Raw genomic sequence first — 18,327 nt, 5'->3', positions numbered from 1 at the left:
AAACTCTGTCTCAAAAAAAAAAAAGAAAAGAAAAGAAACAGAAAGTGAAAGTTACCACGGGATGGGGGGAGGAAAAATGGGGACATTTATTATTTAATTGGGGACAGTTATTATTTAATGGATACAGAGTTTAGGATCATGAAAAAATCTGGAAATGCATAGTGATATGGCTGTAAAACATGGTGAGTGTACTTAATGCTAGTTAATTGTATACTTTAAAATGTTTAAGATGGTTTTTTATATTATGTAAATTTTACAAAGAAACAAAAAAAAACTATGAGCTGTAGCTAAAGCATAGCTTAGAGGGAAACGTACAGCATTAGTGACAAGCAGCTCCCAAAGATCCCCTTCTTTTATTCACACGATTGTGTTATGCCCTCCCTTGCCTATGGGAGCTAGAGTGACTGTCACATTTCTGAGAGCTAGAAGATAAAATGTTCATGTGTTTTAAGCCACCAACTGGTAATCTGTTACAGCAGTAATAGAAAACTAACACAGAGTAGTTTCCAACTAGGGTGATTTTTCTCCCCCGCCCCTACCCCCCATCAGGGTGATTTTGCTGCCTACAGGAGATTTGGAAACATCTGGAGATTGTTTTGGTTGGCACACCTAGAAGAGTGTTATTGGTTTCTAGTGAGTAGAGGCCAGGGATTCTGCTAAACTTTCTATAATGCAAAGGACAGTCACCACCCGCCAGCCACACAACAAAGAAGCATCCAACCCAAAATGTCAACAGAGCTGCGGCTGAGAAACTCTGTACTATGGCTGTGCAAGTTGTGCAAGATGACATTACTGGAGAAAAACTGGGTGAAGAAAACATGGGAATTAAACACCTTTGTAAATATGTAAGTATAATCACAAGAAGAATAGAAGAATACAGCTTCTAAACCACTGGAGGCAGGAAAAAAAATAAATACATAAAGTACTTTGAGAATCCTGGGAAAATACATAAGCTAAGGAAAAGGAATCAATAGAGAGGGGAAAATGAAAAATATAAGCAAAAGGAATGACAATTGATATATAAAGGTCCAAGAAAAACCTCTCAAAATCCAGTGAGGATCACAAGTACGAAAGGAAAATAGTGAGTGAAGAGACAGACACTAATGTGAAAGGGTGAAACTGGGGAAGGAGGGGTCGGATTATTTGGCCCCTTTTTTCTTCCATGAACTGAGAGGCAGTGGTATCTGCTGACACTGGGGGATGCCTGAACAGGGAAATGTGTGAAAAGTTTCTGTGAGAAAATTATATGGGGCATGAGTGAGGGTGGGACGGTGCTGCTGCTGAGCAGCACCGAGGCTGGGCAGTTCTGTGTGAAGTACACCAAGTAGTCTGCAAATTAGCACCAAAGCTTTCTCCAGCCACATTCCACAGTTTGGGGGCAAAAAGCAGCAGCAAGGCAGTGGGGGCAGATATTATGTATAATGAGTGCTAGCGGGAGGAGAGTGAAATCCACAATGACTGACAAGGGGGTCTGCCCTGGGTAGGAAGACAAAGGAAAGAGGAAGAGGCTGCTGGGCTGAGAGAACAGGGAAGTTTTCAGAATGCATTGAAAGGAAAGAGAAAGTTCAATAGGAAAGAGAGCAGGAAGAGCAAAGCAGTGGAACTATGGTCAGAGAGAACTTTTGTTGTTCAAGATGTTGTTAGAAGCCTGGGTTTCTTATGGAGAATAAAGATGGGCACCACTGGGGAACAGAAAACCAAGAGGCAGTGGGGGGTGTGAAATAGATTCCTGCCCATCCTATTTGTGGCAAGCACATCCACTAACTATCACAGAAAGCTACCTGCAGGCAGCTCTCAAGAGTTCTCCATGTACAAGGCATAGTGTCTCCCAGGACAGGTCAATAGAAAAATGAGTGCGGCAGGGATATAAAAAAAGGTTCAAACAGATTCTCCCCTATTCACATTAAGAGTGCCCTCTTAACCCTCCCCCAAAAGTATTGAATTACTTATCTCTTTCTGATCCAAGTTCCTTAACAAGGACAATCTCATGAATTTAATCCCAGTGTTTACCAGGCCCCCCTGCCACCACATAAAATGGCAGGCCTGCATGCCTGATCATGGCCCCAAGCTGCTGCACCTCTCATGCAGTCCTCTACCTTACAGATCACAGCTGCTGATCAAAAAGTCCTCTGAGGCTCCAAAACAAGTAGCCTCACTAATGGAAAAACATCTCAAAACCTAAAGTTGATGCTATGTAAATGGGATTGTTTTCTTAATTTCTTTTTCAGGTAGGTCATTATTAGTATATAGAAATGCAATTGATATTTCCATGTTGATATTGTTTCCTGCAACTTTACACTTCTAACAGTTTTTTCATGAAGTTTTTAGGAACTTCTATATATAAGACCACTTCATTTGCAAACAGAGACAATTAACTTCTTCTTTTCTGATTTGGATGCTTTCTATTTCATTTTCTTGCCTAACTGCTCTGGCTAGAACTTTGAGTCCTATATTGAATAGAAGTGGCAAGAGTGGGCACCCTTGTTTCTGATCTTACAGAAAAAGCTTTCAGTCTTTCACCATTCAGTATAACATTAGCTGTGGGCTTGTCATATGTAGCCTTTGTATACTAAGGAACATTTCTTCTATACTGAAAGCTGACAATTTTTATCATGAAAGGATGTTGAATTTTGTCAAATGCTTTCCGCAGCTATTGACATGATCATATGACATTATGCTAGGTGAAATAAGCATATTTCAGAAAGACAAATACTACATGATCTCACTTACATGTAGAACTTAGAGAAACAAAGCGTGGTTGCCAAAGGTTATGGGGTAGGGGAGAGGTACGTCAAAGAGTACAAACTTTCACACATAAGATGAATTTAGTTCTGGATATCTAATGTATAGAATGGTGACTATAGTTAATAATCAATGGGGAAATGACTCCCTATTCAATAAATGGTACTGGACTAACTGACCAGCCATATGCAGAAGATTGATACTGAACCCCTACCTTACGCCATATACAAAAATCATCTGCCTGCTCAGCATCCATTCCCCCTTCTGGTAATAGCCTGTTGATTATGTGTGTTTTGGGGGTGGAGGGAGGAATGACTGTTCCCTCCCACAATGTGTGCATTCCTGATTCCTGGCAAGACAGTCAAAGTGCTCCACCGGCCACTGCCAAGGGTGTGACTTGCTCAGGAATTTGAAGCAATCAAGCGTGAAATGGCAGACTGGAAATGCTGGAGCTGATTCATTCTAGAGTGGTGCCTGCAGGGAGGACCTGCCTACTGGTGCCCCCACCCTGGACCCTGGGTCTAGCTCTCTTCTTCTAAGGCCTGCTTCTTCAACTTTCCCTTTGCTTCTGTGAGCTTCCCTGCATCCTTGTAGTAAATTCACATTATTTTGCTTGAGTTAGGCAGAGCAGGCTTTCGTTGAAGAAATTTAATGAAAGGCAGCATCGGATTGGAAACAGAAACGGCTAGCCTCCCTTTCTCTAGAGCATATGACATCGCTCTGGGCCTTACTCACCATCAATGAAATGTCATGTCAGACAGCTCGCAGTCAGAGGCCAGAACAGGCGCTAAAACCAACAGGGAAGTGGGCAACATCCAAAGACTAGGAGAGACAGAAGGGCCTGGCACTGTAGAAATGCAAGAGTAAGAACACAGCACAACAAACAGGCAGCCCCTTCATTATTCAATTACTCACTCTGTAAATCGAGAATTAATGTTCACAGGTTCTGGTGAGTGACATAATTACAATTTAAAAAGGGCAATTAATCATTGGCTTGTTGTTCACTGCCTTGCTGGGAGCCGTTTGCTTCACGAACACCAGTAAAGCCACAAAAGTATTAAACACACGAATGACTACCACCACCAAATTCCAGCCTCCTTTTCCCTCTCCCCACTCGCCAACTCCTCTGACTGGGCTCAGCCACAGATCTTACATCTGTTTCTCATTTCTCCTGTGACACTCCCAGACCCTCCCCTAATCTCCACCCTCCAAGCAGAGGCTTTTCCCCTTCACTGCTGGTAAAGACAAGGGCTTCCTAATACTGTTTGCTGCAAGAAAAGAAAAAGACTTTGGGCCTCTGGATCTCAGCACCAAGAGGCTAAAAAAGAGAGTGGGAAAATGAAGTTGAGAGAGACAAGGGTAAAGAAGGAGGGAAGAGCAAGAATGAAAGGCAGATGGATGAAATGAGTTGGGTACGGGGAGAATGCAGGCCTCACAGCATGGGCACAGGACACTGACATCTGGCTCTGAAAGCAGGTCTGCCAGCAGCATCTTCTCCAGATCAGCATCTTTCTACAGACTCAAGGCAGCCCTTGCTCCAGTCCTGATCCCTTGGCTGATGCCCAGCTGCTTAACTGGACTCCAAAACCACACACAAGGCAGGAGGCTAGCAGATGCATCTCTGTCTTCTAACAAGCAGATTGCAACTAAGTGTTCTCCTAGAGGATGCACTTCCAGGGGAAAATCCCTTAAAGAAAAAACTTCAGGGATCTAGTTCTACTTCATGAAACCAGGCAAGAATGAACATTGTCACTTCAATGCTACCACTGCCTCAGGCCAAATCAGAGTGTTACTGCTTCTAGCTCTTGTGCTAGAAATGGCCCTGCTGGTCTGAGACCTACAGAGGTCTCATGCATATATGTCTGTCTTGGCCTCTTCCACTGTCTTGACTGTAAAGATCCTGGGGTACACACTGTTCACTGGCCCCCTAGCAGCCGCTCCCCTCTAAAGCTGCTACCTTCCTTCATGCAAATGAAGCCATAGTTTTGTAGGCATTTACTTCATGCCTCTGATCTCAGGAAAGGTAGGCTCTTCTGGCAGCCTCAGGGGAAGTTGTCCCCAATCTAGTGCAACCACGGTAATCCTACTCTCCTTTACGGTGGTGGGTCTGAGATGGTCACAGGTCTCAGCTCTAGCCAATGAGACATGTGCAGAAGTGGCTGGAGAAGTGTCTTTCCTGCTTGAGGTGCTGATGTGAGGACTGGATGCCTTGTGACCACGAGGGAAAAGGCCACAGAACTGTGGGGAAGCCATCATCTGCTCAGACACAGGTGGACTAGTGCGAATGTAAAGCGGTGCAGGCAGCCACTTTGGAAAACAGTACAAACATTCCTCAGAAAGTTAAACAGTTACTATTTGATTCAACCATTCCACTACAAAGTATATAACCAACAGAAATAAAAACATGTCCACAGAAAAACTCGTAGACAAATGTTTACAGCAGCACTATTCATAGTAGCTAAAAAAGTGGGAACAGCCCAAATATCCATCAAATGGTTAACAGATATATAAAATGTGATACAGCCATACAATGGAATATTGGCAATAGAAGGAAATGAAGTACTAATACATGCTACAGCATAGATGAATCTTGAACACATTATGCTACACGAGAAGCTAGTCACAAAGACCACATATTCTATGATTCCATTTATATGGCATGTTCAGTACATGCAAAAATCCATAGAGACAAAGTTGATTAGATGTTGCCTGGGACTAAGGGTTGTGGAAAATAGGGAGTTACTGCTAATCGGTAGAGAGTTTCTTTTGGGAGTGACAAAACTGTTCTAAAATTGATTGTGGTGATGGTTGCACAACTCTATGAATATACTTAAAATAACTGAGTTAGATACTTTGAATGGGATAATTATATGGTAAGTGAATTATATCTTAATACAGCTGTTAAAATAAAACCAGTTTTCTTTAAGTTTTGAAAATGGAGAACAATTGCCATTCCTCTCAATGAGCAAATGCCTTGGAAAGGAGCTCATCGTGCCTGCTGCCACCTATGCCAATGCAGGCTGAGCCCCAGAGTGGGAAGTATGCAGTGTGGCAGCGCTTTCTAAGCAGAAGAAGTGCCTCCTGCAGTCTGCCTCATTTCTATGTGTCTCCTAGAGGGTATCCTGTTACACTTAACAAGCTCATCCAGTGTTGAAGATTAGGATTTTTCCTGTAACATGGCTCCAAAACACAAGCGACTACTTCATGTGGTTCTGATTTGGTGCTGAAATAACTATTGATTTGGTAACTAATGATCTGGGGCTGATCTGATGCTGAAAGAGTGATTTGCCTAATGTAGAAGAAAAAACTGAGTGTACTGAACTGCAAACCCAAACCTAACCAGTCTTCCTAAAATGTACGCCTGGGTAGTTTTGACTGTGTATGATTTCTACCTTACAAGCTGATTTGAAGTCTGAATAACTTGGAAAAGGCAAATCCATTAAATAAAAACATAGAAAACCAGGTAAAATAAGTATCAAAAAGAAATGCTATGGGTTTCAAGGGAGGGGAGAAGAAATGACAGCTGACTGGCAGAGTAGCATGGGACGAGAATGGCTGGTATGGCAGGTGAAGTCTGAGCTAGACACAGAAGGTGGAACAGACTGAGACAGGTGGGCTGGCTCAAAGGCATGGAGAGGCAGGGAGGCAACGGTGAAGACGAAGACCGTCAAACTAGAGGCCAGACTTTCACCCACAGCTCTGGCGCTCTCTAGCAGTGTGGCCTGGGGCAAGTCACTTTGCCTCTTTGTGCCCCAGTTTCCTATAAAGTGGGAATAACACCATATTTAATTGAATCTAAGACACCATCGATTATAACATGAACCATTATTCCATTACCACTAAGAAAAAAAATGATGTTATGTCACTGGTTATAAAATGTATCCCTAACTCAAAGATGTTACAATAAGAAAAAAATTCACCTCAGAATTGAATATGGTAACAACTACTCAGAGCTGATATGAGAATTAAGTGATTCTATATAAAGTAAATATGATTGCTGTTGTTGCTATCAATATTTGACAAATATTTGTTGAGCAACTACTAAGTGCCCTCAAGGTCCTATGCATAAGATAAATATGATCCCAATCCTTAGGAATTCAGAATCAATTCAAACAGGACAAACAAACAGGGAAGTCAGAAGAGGAATGTGTGCAGGAGCGGTCACCGATGGTGGTCTCTAGCTTGACTGGAATAGAACTGAAGCCTCACTTTACTAAGCTGAGAGAATGCGAGGCGGATTAGGATCTAAAGTAAAGAGAGCATCAGACATAATCAGAACTACTCTTGAAAAACCCTGTCTCCCCTGTGAAGTACATGTATACAACTTCATATCCAATTCTGTATGATACTACAAAGGTAGTGACATAGAGTACCCGGGATAGCATCCGTATGCAAAATATAATTTAGGAGCCATGTTGTACCAAAAACAATGTTCACACTAAAACACACTGTAGCAAGATGTTCAAACTATTAAAGGAGAAACTATTAAAGAAGACCCAAGACAACCAGAGGCACAGCCAATTCATGTTTCCCACTCCACATTCACCCCAAGGCAACACCTCCTAAGGGAATGGTAGCTGAGCTGATCATCATGTTCTTGCACTTCAGATCCCAGCTCACCTTCCACATTGGTCTTCCACACTGCGGGGCCTGGCTGGCACTCAGCAAATCCCACTCCCGCTTGGCCATGTGGCTTCATGAGGGTCTCAGGAAAGCCACAGGAAATCTGCACCTGTGCCCTGTCTGCTTCCTCTCCCTTCTTGTTCTGAGGAACACCACCCCAGCAGGGCTCCTTTACCAGATCAGTTCTGCCCTGGAGCAGCCGCTGATTCCAGCCTGCAGTTTTTCCAAAATCCACAGAAGCAACTTCATCATATCCCACCCTTGAAGATAAAAGCCCCAGCCAAGAGGTGCCCCTCCATGAAGCTCTGAGTTACATGGGGACTTTCCTTAACCTCTAGAGTTTTAGTAACTGCAACATCTTCCCTTTGATTCTTCAGCCCTACAACTGGTGGTAGCTGCTTCTTGTGGTTGCTACCTCCATAATACTTTAATGTTCCCTTTTTACCCTTTCAATAACCTAGTTAACAACCTTGTACCTAGTTACTGACTTGATATGAAATTCTCTGCTCCAATAATTGCTGTAGTTTCTCCTGGTTGGGCCTTAACTGATACAGCAACGTATTACTCCTCACTTTCTATTTTAAATTCTCTCTCTCTTGGGACATGAAGAGGCAATTCACAAGAGAGGGAAAAATCAGGCCCATAAATATACGAAAAATATTCAATCTCTACTTGAAACCAAAGAAACAAAAATTAATACCACTGACACACATTTCTGCCTGTCAGATCAACAAGATGGAAAAGGACGCTAGCACTCAGTGTTGGCCACAGGCACTCTCAGACACTGCTGGTGGGAACATAAACTGGTATTACTGTCTTATGGAGGAAAATGTGATGATAATGTGAACCAAATCTTTAAAATTTAAGTCAAAAAATAAGACACTGCAAGAGTAGATTCACTTCTTATTGCCTCTGCAAATACAGCTAAAAACCCTGGACATTACATACACAAAGCAGATATAAAAAGGTTCTGAAAAGTGGATAGAAGAAGGCAGTGTGGCTAGGGGTCTCGGGACCCAGAACGACACGGCAGTGGGTTCCCTAAGTTTTCTTCTTGTCTCATTATCTCAGACTGGGTGCTGGAGGAGATGCCAATAGGAATAAACCAGGAAAGCCCCCCCCCCCCCCCCGCCGCCCAGAAAAGCCAGCTCTTTCTAGCCAAAGGACCAGGAAAGCAGCAGCTTAGCAAGACAAGCAACTTTTAGACAGTAAAATGTTTAGATAATAACTACACTGCTCCAGCCTAACACCACAGAAATAGCTGCACTGCCACCCCCACCAGCAAAGGCCAACTGGAGACCCTGGACTTCCACCTTCACAAAACAAGATGCCTCAACCCACCTTCCTTGCCAGGGTGTCAGAGAAGAGTGAGGTGGGTGGATTTCTGACTACCACCGAAGTGTGGTGAGGCCTTCCCTGTTGGTGGAGATCACTTGGGGAGCAGTAAGCAGGTACCCTTCCCCATCCCAGCCAGGGTGGCACCAAAGAGAGGCCTAGTGGGGAGCACGAAGTCCTGGTTCCAGGAATTTACAAGTAATAAATTGACACAGAACTACACATATACATTGTACCAATGTCAATTTTGTGGTTTTGATATTGTATGATATTTACACAAGATTTAACCTCTGAGGGAAATATAATGAAGGATACATGGGCTCTCTCTCTACTATCCTTACAACTTCCTGTAAATCTGTAATTTACAAATAAAAAAAGTTTTAAAAAAGCCTTTGCAAAGGGGCATAAGAGAACTCTTTGGGAAGAGGAACATGCTCTGTATCTTGACTAAGGTGGTTATTATATGGTTGTGACATGTTACACTCAGCAAAGTCACCAACCTGAGCACTCAGGGTGTGAATTTTATTGTCTATACATTATACCTCAATAAGTCATATTTTAAAATATGCTGTTAAAATATCTGAATCATATCAGTATGAACAAAATAAACAGGAAATAAAACTCTTAAATAGAATGCCAACTAATAAGTATAGAAGACATTGCAGAAATATAAAATCATCATTTTATAACCACTAGCATAGTGATTCAGATAAAAATCATCAAAGCAGGGAAAAATGGTGGGACAGGCAATTCCAAGCCCTCATCCTTCCACAGAAACATACAAAAAACATGCAGAGGCCGGGCACAGTGGCTCACGCCTATAATCCCAGCCCTTTGGGAGGCCGAGGCAGGAGGATTGCCTGAGCTCAGGTGTTCACGACCAGCCTGGGCAACACAGTGAAACCCCATCTCTACTAAAATACAAAAAACAGCCGGGCATGACAGTATGTGCCTGTAATCCCAGCTACTTGGGAGGCTGAGGCAGGAGAATTGCTTGAACCTGGGAGGCAGAGGTTGCAGTGAGCCAAGATCGCACCACTGCACTCCGCCTGGGGGACTCTGAGACTCTGTCTCAAAAAAAAAAAAAAAAAAAAAAAAAACGCAGAAACTGTCAGAACCAACTTTCTCAAAGCTCTGAAAAATAGTCTAAAGTTTAAAACAAGCAAGTGAATGCTGAATAAAGAAAAGGCCACTTGAAAACAGAAGGAAAACTGTCTGGTGTTTTTACTTGCCTTTGCCCTATCCCTGTCATGGCTCAGTTGCAGCCACATTCCCAATGTGAGACTCTGGTCCTTGGTTCCAGAGGGAGCAGGGCATGTCTTATTCAGTAAATTATTGTGTGCATCTGTTCTAACGTGTCTGACGGTTGCCTGTAGGACTAATGCAAAGTACTTCTCCCTTTCACCTAACTCAGAACTAAGGCTGGAAAAGGGCAGGTGTTACTTGAAAATGCTGCAGGGAGAAAACACCTGCAAGACATTACACAAGAAGACCATCCCCAAGACATATAATCATCAGATTCTCCAAGGTCAAAATGTTAAAGGCAGTTAGAGAGAAAGGGCAGGTCACCTACAAAGGGAACCCCATCAGGCTAGCAGCAGATCTTTCAACAGAAACCCTGCAAGCCAGAAGAGATTGGGGCCCTATATTCAGCATTCTTTAAGAAAGAAAAAAAAAGTCTAACCAAGAATTTCATATCCAGCCAAACTAAGCTTCATAAGTAAAGGAGAAATGAGATCCATTTCCAACAAGCAAATGCTGAGGGAATTCATTACCACCAGAACTGCCTTACCAGAGGTTCTGAAAGGAGCACCAAATATTGAAAGAAAAGACTTACTGGCCACTACAAAAACATACTAAAGAACATAGACCAGTGACACTATGAAGCAACCACACAAACAAATCTGAATAAACAGCTAATAACATCACAAGTTCAAATTCGCACATATCGATACTAACCTTGAACGTAATTGGGCTAAATACCCCATTAAAAGGCACAGAGTGGTAAGCTGGATAAAGAGAACCCAATGGTATTCAAGAGACCCATCTCACATGCAATGACATCCACAGGCTCAAAATAAAGGAATACAGAAAAATCTACCAAGCAAATGGAAAACAAAAAGTAGCAGGAGTTGTAATCCTAATCTAAGAGAAAACGGACTTTAACTCAACAAGATAAAAAAGATAAAGGGTGTTACACAATGGTAAAGAGCTCAATTTAACAAGAAGACCTAACTATCCTAAATGTATATATACCCAACACAGGAGCACCCAAATTCATAAAGGAAGTTCTTAAAGACCTATGATCAACACCTGTAATCCCAGCACTTTGGGAGGCCGAGGCAGGCGGATCACGAGGTCAGGAGATTGAGACTATCCTGGCTAACATAGTGAAACTCCATCTCTACTAAAAATACAAAAAATTAGCCAGGCGTGGTTGTGGGCACCTGTAGTCCCAGCTACTTGGGAGGCTAAGGCAGGAGAATGGCATGAACCCAGGAGGCGGAGCTTGCAGTGAGCCGAGATTGCGCCACTACACTCTAGCCTGGGCAACAGAGTAAGACTCTACCTCAAAAAAACAAAAAACGAAAAACCTATGATGAGACTAACATTCCCACATAATAATAGTGGTAGATTTCAACACCCTACTGACAGTATTAGAGAGACCACTGAGGCAGACAATTAACAAAGACACTTAAGACCTGGACTCAACACTTGACCAAATGGACCTAATATACATCTACAGAACTCTCCACCCAAAAACAACTTCCTATTGCCATATGGCACCTACGGAATGACTTTTGGGTTAGTAATGAAATTAAGGAAGAAAACAAGAAATTATTTGAAACTAATGAGAACAAAGATACAACATACCAGAATCTGTCAGGACATAGCTAACGCAGTGTTAAGAAGGTGGTTTATAGCACTAGACGCCCACATCAAAAACTTAGAAAGAGCCCCAATTAACAACCTAAATCACAACTAGAAGAACTAGAGACGCAAGAGCAAAACAGCCCCAAAGCTAGAAGACATGAAATAACCAAAATCAGAGCTGAATTGAAAGAAATTGAGACATTAAAAACCATATAAAAAATCAACAAACCCAGGAGCTGGTTATTTGAAAAAATTAATAAGACAGACAACTAGCTAGACTAATAAAGAAAATAAGAGAGGAGAACCCCCCTTTAGGGGGCCAGGCGCGGTGGCTCATGCCTGTAAGCCCAGCACTTTAGGAGGCTGAGATGGGTGGATCACGAAGCCAGGAGATCAACACCATCCTGGTCAACATGGTGAAACCCTGTCTCTACTAAAATATGAAAAATTAGCGGGGTGTGGTGGTATGTGCCTGTAGTCCCAGCTACTCAGGAGGCTGAGGCAGGGGAATCGCTTGAACCTGGGAGGCAGAGGTTGCAGTGAGCCGAGACCGTGCCACTGCACTCCAGTCTGGCGACAGAGCGAGACTCCATCTCAAAAAAAAAGAAATGACAAAGGGTACATTACCACTGACCCCAGAGAAATATAAAAAACCATCAGAGACTACTACAAACAATTCTATGCAAAGAAACTAGAAAATCTAGAAGAGGTGGATAAATTCCTGGACACATACAACCTCCCAGGACTAAACCAGAAAGAAATTAAATTCCTGAACAGACCAATAACAAGTTCCAAAATTGAGTTAGTAATAAAAACCCTACCAACCAAAAAAAGTGCAAGACCAAATGGATTCACAGCTGAATTCTACCAGATTTATAAAGAAGAAGAGTTGGTGCCATTCCTACCGAAACTATTTCAAAAAATTGAGGAGGAGGGACTTCTCCACAACTCATTCAATGAGGTCAGCATCATCTTGATACCAAAAAGCTGGCAGAGACACAACAAAAAGAGAAAGCTTCAGCCCAATATCCTTGATAAACACAGATGCAAAAATCCTAAACAAAATACTAGCAAACCAAATCCAGTAGCACATAAAAAAGCTAATCCATCATGATCAAGCAGGCTTTATCCCTGGGATGCAAGGTTGGTTCAACATATGCATATCAATAAATGTGATTCAACCCATTCACTGAACTAAAAACAAAACCACATGACCATCTCAATAGATGCAGAAAAGGATTCCCATAAAATTCAACATGCCTTCATGTTAAAAACCCTCAATAACTTAGGCATTGAAGGAATATACTTGAAAATAAGAGCTATCTATGACAAATCCACATCCAACATCATATTGTATGGGCAAAAGTTGGAAGCATTCCCCTTGAAAACCAGCACAAGACAAGAATGTCCTTTCTGACCACTTCTATTCAACATATTATTGGAAATCCTGGCCAGAGCAAGCAGGCAAAACAAAGAATAAACAGCCTCCAAACAGGAAAAGAGGAAGTCAAATTATCCCTATTTGCAGACAACATGATTCTACATCTAGTCTCTCCCCAAAGCTCCCTGATCTGATAAACAACTTCAGGAAAGTTTCAGGATACAAAAACAACACACAAAAATCAGCATTACTGATTGGTTACTATACACCAACAACATCCAAGCCAAGAGCCAAATCAAGAGCACAACACCATTCACAATAGCCACAAAAAGAATAAAATACCTAGGAATACACATAACCAAGGAGGTAAAAAAATCTCTACAATGAAAATTACAAAACATGGCTCAAAGAAATCAGAGATGACACAAACAAATGGAAAAACATTCTATGCTCATGGATACAAAAAACTAATATCATTAAAATGGCCACACTACCCAAAGCAATTTACGGATTCAATGCTATTCCTATCAAATTACCAATGACATTCTTCACAGAATTAGGAAAAACTATTTTAAAATTCATATTGAATTCATATTCAAAAAAGAGCTCGGGCTAGGTGTGGTGGCTCGTGCCTGTAATCCCACCACTTTGGGAGGCCGAGGTGGGTGGATCACTTGAGGTCAGGAGTTCAGGACTAGCCTGGCCAACATGGCAAAACCCCATCTCTACCAAAAGTACAAAAATAATTAGCCAGGCGTGGTGGTGCAGGCCGGTAATCGCAGCTACTCAGGAGACTGAGGCAGAAGAATCGTTTGAACTGGGAGGCAGAGGTTGTAGTGAGTCGAGATTGCACCACTGCACTCCAGCCTGGGCAACAGAGTGAGACTTCATCTCTAAAAAAGGAAAGAACAAAAGAGCCCAAATAGCCAAGGCAATCCTAAGCAAAAAGGACAAAGCGGGAGACATCACGTTACCCAACTTCAAACTATACTACAGGGCTACAGTAACCAAAATGGCAGAGTATTGGTACAAAAACAGACACACAGATCAATGGAACAGAACAGAGAACCCAGAAGTAATGCCGCATACCTACGAATCATCTAATTTTTGACGAAACCAGAAATGAGGAAAAGACTCCCTATTCAATAAATGGTGCTGTGATAACTGGTTAGCTATATGCAGAAGAGTGATACTGAACCCCTACCTTACACAACATACAAAATCAACTCAAGATGGATTAAATATTTAAATGTAAAACCCAGAACTATAAAACACTGGAAGATAACTTAGGAGATACCATTCTGAACATAGGACCTGGCAAATATTTCACAACAAAGACACCAAAAGCAATTGCAACAAAAACAAAAATTGGCAAATGGGATCTAATTAAACTAAAGAACTTCTGCAGAGCAAATGAAACTATCAACAGAGTAAACATGCAACCTACAAAATGGGAGAAAATATTTGCAAACTATACATCTGACAGAGGTCTAATACCTAGAATCTATAAGAAACTTAAGCAAATTAATAAGCAAAAAATAACCCCATTAAGAAGCGGGCAAAGGACATACATGCAGCCAAAGAGCATATGAAAAAATGCTCAACATCACTAACCATTAGAGAAATGCAAACCAAAATCAAAATGAGATGCCTGCCATCTTACACCAGTCAGAATATTATTAAAAAGTCAAAAAATAATAGATGTTGGCGAGGTTGTGGAGCAAAGGGAATGCTTATAGACACTGCTGTGGGAATGTAAATTACTTCAGCTTCTGTGGAAAACAATGTGGCGAGATTCCCCAAAGAACTTAAAATTGAACTATCATTCAATCCAGCAATCTCATTATTGGGTATATATCCAAAGGAATATAAATTGTTCTGCCATAAAGATACACGCATGCATATTGTATTAGTCCGTTCTTGCACTGCTATAAAGAAATACCTGAGACTGGGTAGTTTATAAAGAAAAATGGTTTAACTGGCTCCAGTTCTGTTGTACAGGATGAACAGGTACACAGGAAAAACAAGTTCTTCCTGTGCATGGCTGTACAGGAAGCATAGTGGCTTCTGCTTCTGCAGAGACCTCAGGAAATTTCCAATCATGGTGTAAGGCAAAGGGGGAACAGCTGTCTTAGAAGGCAGAAGCAGGAGCGAGAGAGAGAGAGAGAGAGAGAGGTTAGGGGAGGTGCTACACACTTTTAAATAAACAGATCTCATAAAAACTCACTCATTATCACACAAACAGCACCAAGGGGATGGTGCTAAACCATTCATGAGAAATCCATCCCCATGATCCAATCACTGCCCACTAGGCCCCACCTCCAAACACTGGGGATTACGAGTCAACATGAGATTTGGGCGGGGACACAGACCCAAACCATATCACATATGTTCACTGCAGCACTATTCACAATAGGAAAGACATAGAATCAACCTAAATACTCATCAATGGTACACTAGATAAACAAAATGTGGTACATGTACACCATGGAATACTGTGCAGACATAAAAAAGAATGAGATCATGTCCTTTGTGGCAACATAGAGGTGGAGGCCATTATCCTAAGCAAACTAACACAGTAACAGTAAACCAAAGGTTGCATGTTCTCACTTATAAGTGGGAGCTAAACAATGAAAACACTTGGATACTAAGAGGGGAACAAGAGACTCTGGGGCCTACTTGAGGGTGGAAGGTAGGAAGAGGGAGAGAATCAGAAAAAACACCCATTGAGTACTAGGCTTATTATCTGGGTGCTGAAATTATTAGTACACCAAACCCCTGTGACATACATAATAATACATTGTGACATACATACATAATAAACCTGCGCATGCACCCCTGAACCTAAATGTTGAAAATAAATAGAAATAAAAAATAGAAAATGCTTTGGGTAAACTAACAACACACAGGTGCCTGGTGGCAAAATCATGGTCGGAACAGAAAAGAGAGCACCTAACAAGCATGGGAGGAAAAGTCAGGAAAGATTCTTTGGAAATCGAGGAATGAGAAAGGGCAGCTGGGACATGGTGACACCAAGAGAGTAGAATCTCCCAGACTCATCAGGGTCTCAGCTACAAAGTGATCGTGTCTGCAGCATATGGGCGGAACCACACCTTGGCCTTGATGGAAATGGGCTCCGTGTTTGCGTTTGGGGAGAATAAGATGGGGCAGCTGGGCCTTGGCAACCAGACAGACGCCGTCCCCAGCCCCGCACAGATAATGTACAATGGCCAGCCAATTACCAAAATGGCCGTGGGGCTGAATTCAGTATGATAATGGACTGCAAAGGAAACCTCTATTCCTTTGGGTGCCATGAATATGGTCAGCTGGGACACAACTTGGATGGGAAGTTCATCGCCTGGGCACAGAAGATAGAGTACAACTACAGACTGGTTCCGCGGTGAGTGGCCATCTTCATCGAGACAGATCCTGCTTGTACCAAATGTAGTTGTGTGAAACGTAGCCTGTGGCACTAACCACACGCTGTTCCTGGACTCCCAGAAGTGAGTCTTCTCCTGGGGCTTTGGTAGCTATGGCTGGCTGGGCCATGCAGAACAGAAGGATGAGATGGTCCTCCACCTGGTGAAGCTGTTTGACTTCCCTGGGCATGGGGCATCCCAGATCTATGCTGGTTACACCTGGTCCTTTGCCGTCAGTGAAGTGGGTGGTCTGTTTTTCTGGGAGGCCACCAATACCTCCCGTGAATCTACCACGTACCCAAAAGCAGTGCAGGACCTCTGTGGCTACAGAATCCAGAGCCTGACTTATAGGAAGAACAGCATCATTGTGGCCACCAACGCGAGAGCACCATCAGCTGGGGCCCATCACCGACCTTCGGGGAACTGGGCTATTGGGACCATAAGCCCAAGTCTTGCACTGCAGCCCAAGAGGTGAAGATTCTGGATGGCGTTTTCTCAGAGAAGGTCACCATGGGCTACTCACACTCCTTGGTGATAGCAAGAGACAAAAGTGAGACCAAGAAAGAGAAGATCAAGAAACCCAGAATACAACTGCCGAACCCTCTGAGGCTCCCCGAGACTCCTCTGAGTCTACACCTCTCGTGGCAGCTGTCATTTCCATGTTCACTGGGATGGGAAGTCAAACGAGGAATTTAAAAAAGCAAAAGTTGACCGAAGGTGCATTTTTGTTTAGACTCCATGAGGTTCCGTTTTACAAGTGATCCAATGTTTACCTTTTTTTCGTACGCCTTCCAAAGTATGTTTTTCCCCCCTTAATGTAGAATTAAAATACTTGCTCATAGTTGACTTACCTTTCCTACAAAAGAGGCAGAAACTTTGAGCAATCTAGGTTTTTTTTAAGTTTTTTCTTTCTTCCTCTCCTGAAAACACTCCCAAAACACCCCTTTCCAGTTATAATTAGCATCGTGATCCAAGCGGATGCTACATAGAAGAGGAATCGCCATTTAATCAGAAAAAATGTCCCTTACAGGAACCAGCAGCAGACAGGCAAAGTCTCCAGCCTGCCTCCATCCGAAATCATGCTCGCGTGCTTCAGAAGCTTCCGGGTCCTCCTTTCCTGCTTTTTCCTGCAGACTGGCCTAAGCCGATGTCGTTCTGTTTCCCCCCTTGGCTGCCTGTAATCTGCTGTGTTCCCCCTGGACAGGGACTCAGGGTCTGTGTTTAGCCATTTATATCTACTCTAGCTGTTAAAGAAGTCCAAATGAAAATCAGGTGATGGTGGAACCATGGGGACTTGGGGGTGGGGCAGAGGTGGGAACATTTGTATCAGCTGAGTCAGCTTCATGGCTCCCTGTGGAACCAGGGCTGAGCCTTGTCACCGATTAGAGATTGATCAGCCAGCAGTCAAGTGGGCATTCTCCAGTCCTTGCAAGAAGGATCAGCTCTTTCCGTACCAGCCTTGGTCGCCTTGTGCTTTGGTCTCCTTTTCTCCCCCGCCTGGATCCTGCCTCGCACAGGTCATCATGTTGCTGAGACTCGGGGTACCGTTCTGCTGACCCAGCTCCCTTTAGTCATGTTTGCTTGGCTCTGGTACCAAATAGTTGGGATTACCAGAGTGTCCTTCCTTGCGTGTCAGTACGGATGCTGTGACTGCCACCCACGTCCCCGTCAAGTGCCTATGCCCAAGCTCGCTGTGCTGAGTGACTTACAAGGTGCCTTTCCTGGAACCCTCCTCTCGCCTGGACCCAAGAGAGGCGACAGCTCTGGCTGGGGCTCGTGGTTTCCAGAGGGTCTGGACTGGTTTGGGTGCTTTAAAATATATATGTTTTTTTAATTCAGTGGTGCTTATGGGGCAGATGAAAATAAAACTTAAATGTGAGACTTGGGTGGATGGGAAAGTTAAATATTGGTCTCTTCAAGTTTTTTTTTTTTTCTTTTGCTATTATTACCACT

At 42.9% G+C, this 18,327-nt stretch overlaps 1 protein-coding gene and 1 pseudogene across 2 annotated transcripts in view; one reads left to right on the top strand and one right to left on the bottom strand.

Annotated features, from left to right (window-relative positions):
- Positions 1-18,327, bottom strand: part of CHCHD6 (coiled-coil-helix-coiled-coil-helix domain containing 6) — a 238,501-nt gene that overhangs the window by 159,130 nt on the left and 61,044 nt on the right. The window lies entirely within an intron of this gene.
- Positions 1,254-16,981, top strand: LOC104675923 (annotated as a pseudogene).

Source organism: Rhinopithecus roxellana, chromosome 1 (genome assembly GCF_007565055.1).
Source record: "Rhinopithecus roxellana isolate Shanxi Qingling chromosome 1, ASM756505v1, whole genome shotgun sequence".
Lineage (NCBI taxonomy): Eukaryota > Metazoa > Chordata > Mammalia > Primates > Cercopithecidae > Rhinopithecus > Rhinopithecus roxellana.
Note: the sequence above shows the minus strand (reverse complement) of the source record. Positions and strands in the feature narration are given on the sequence as shown.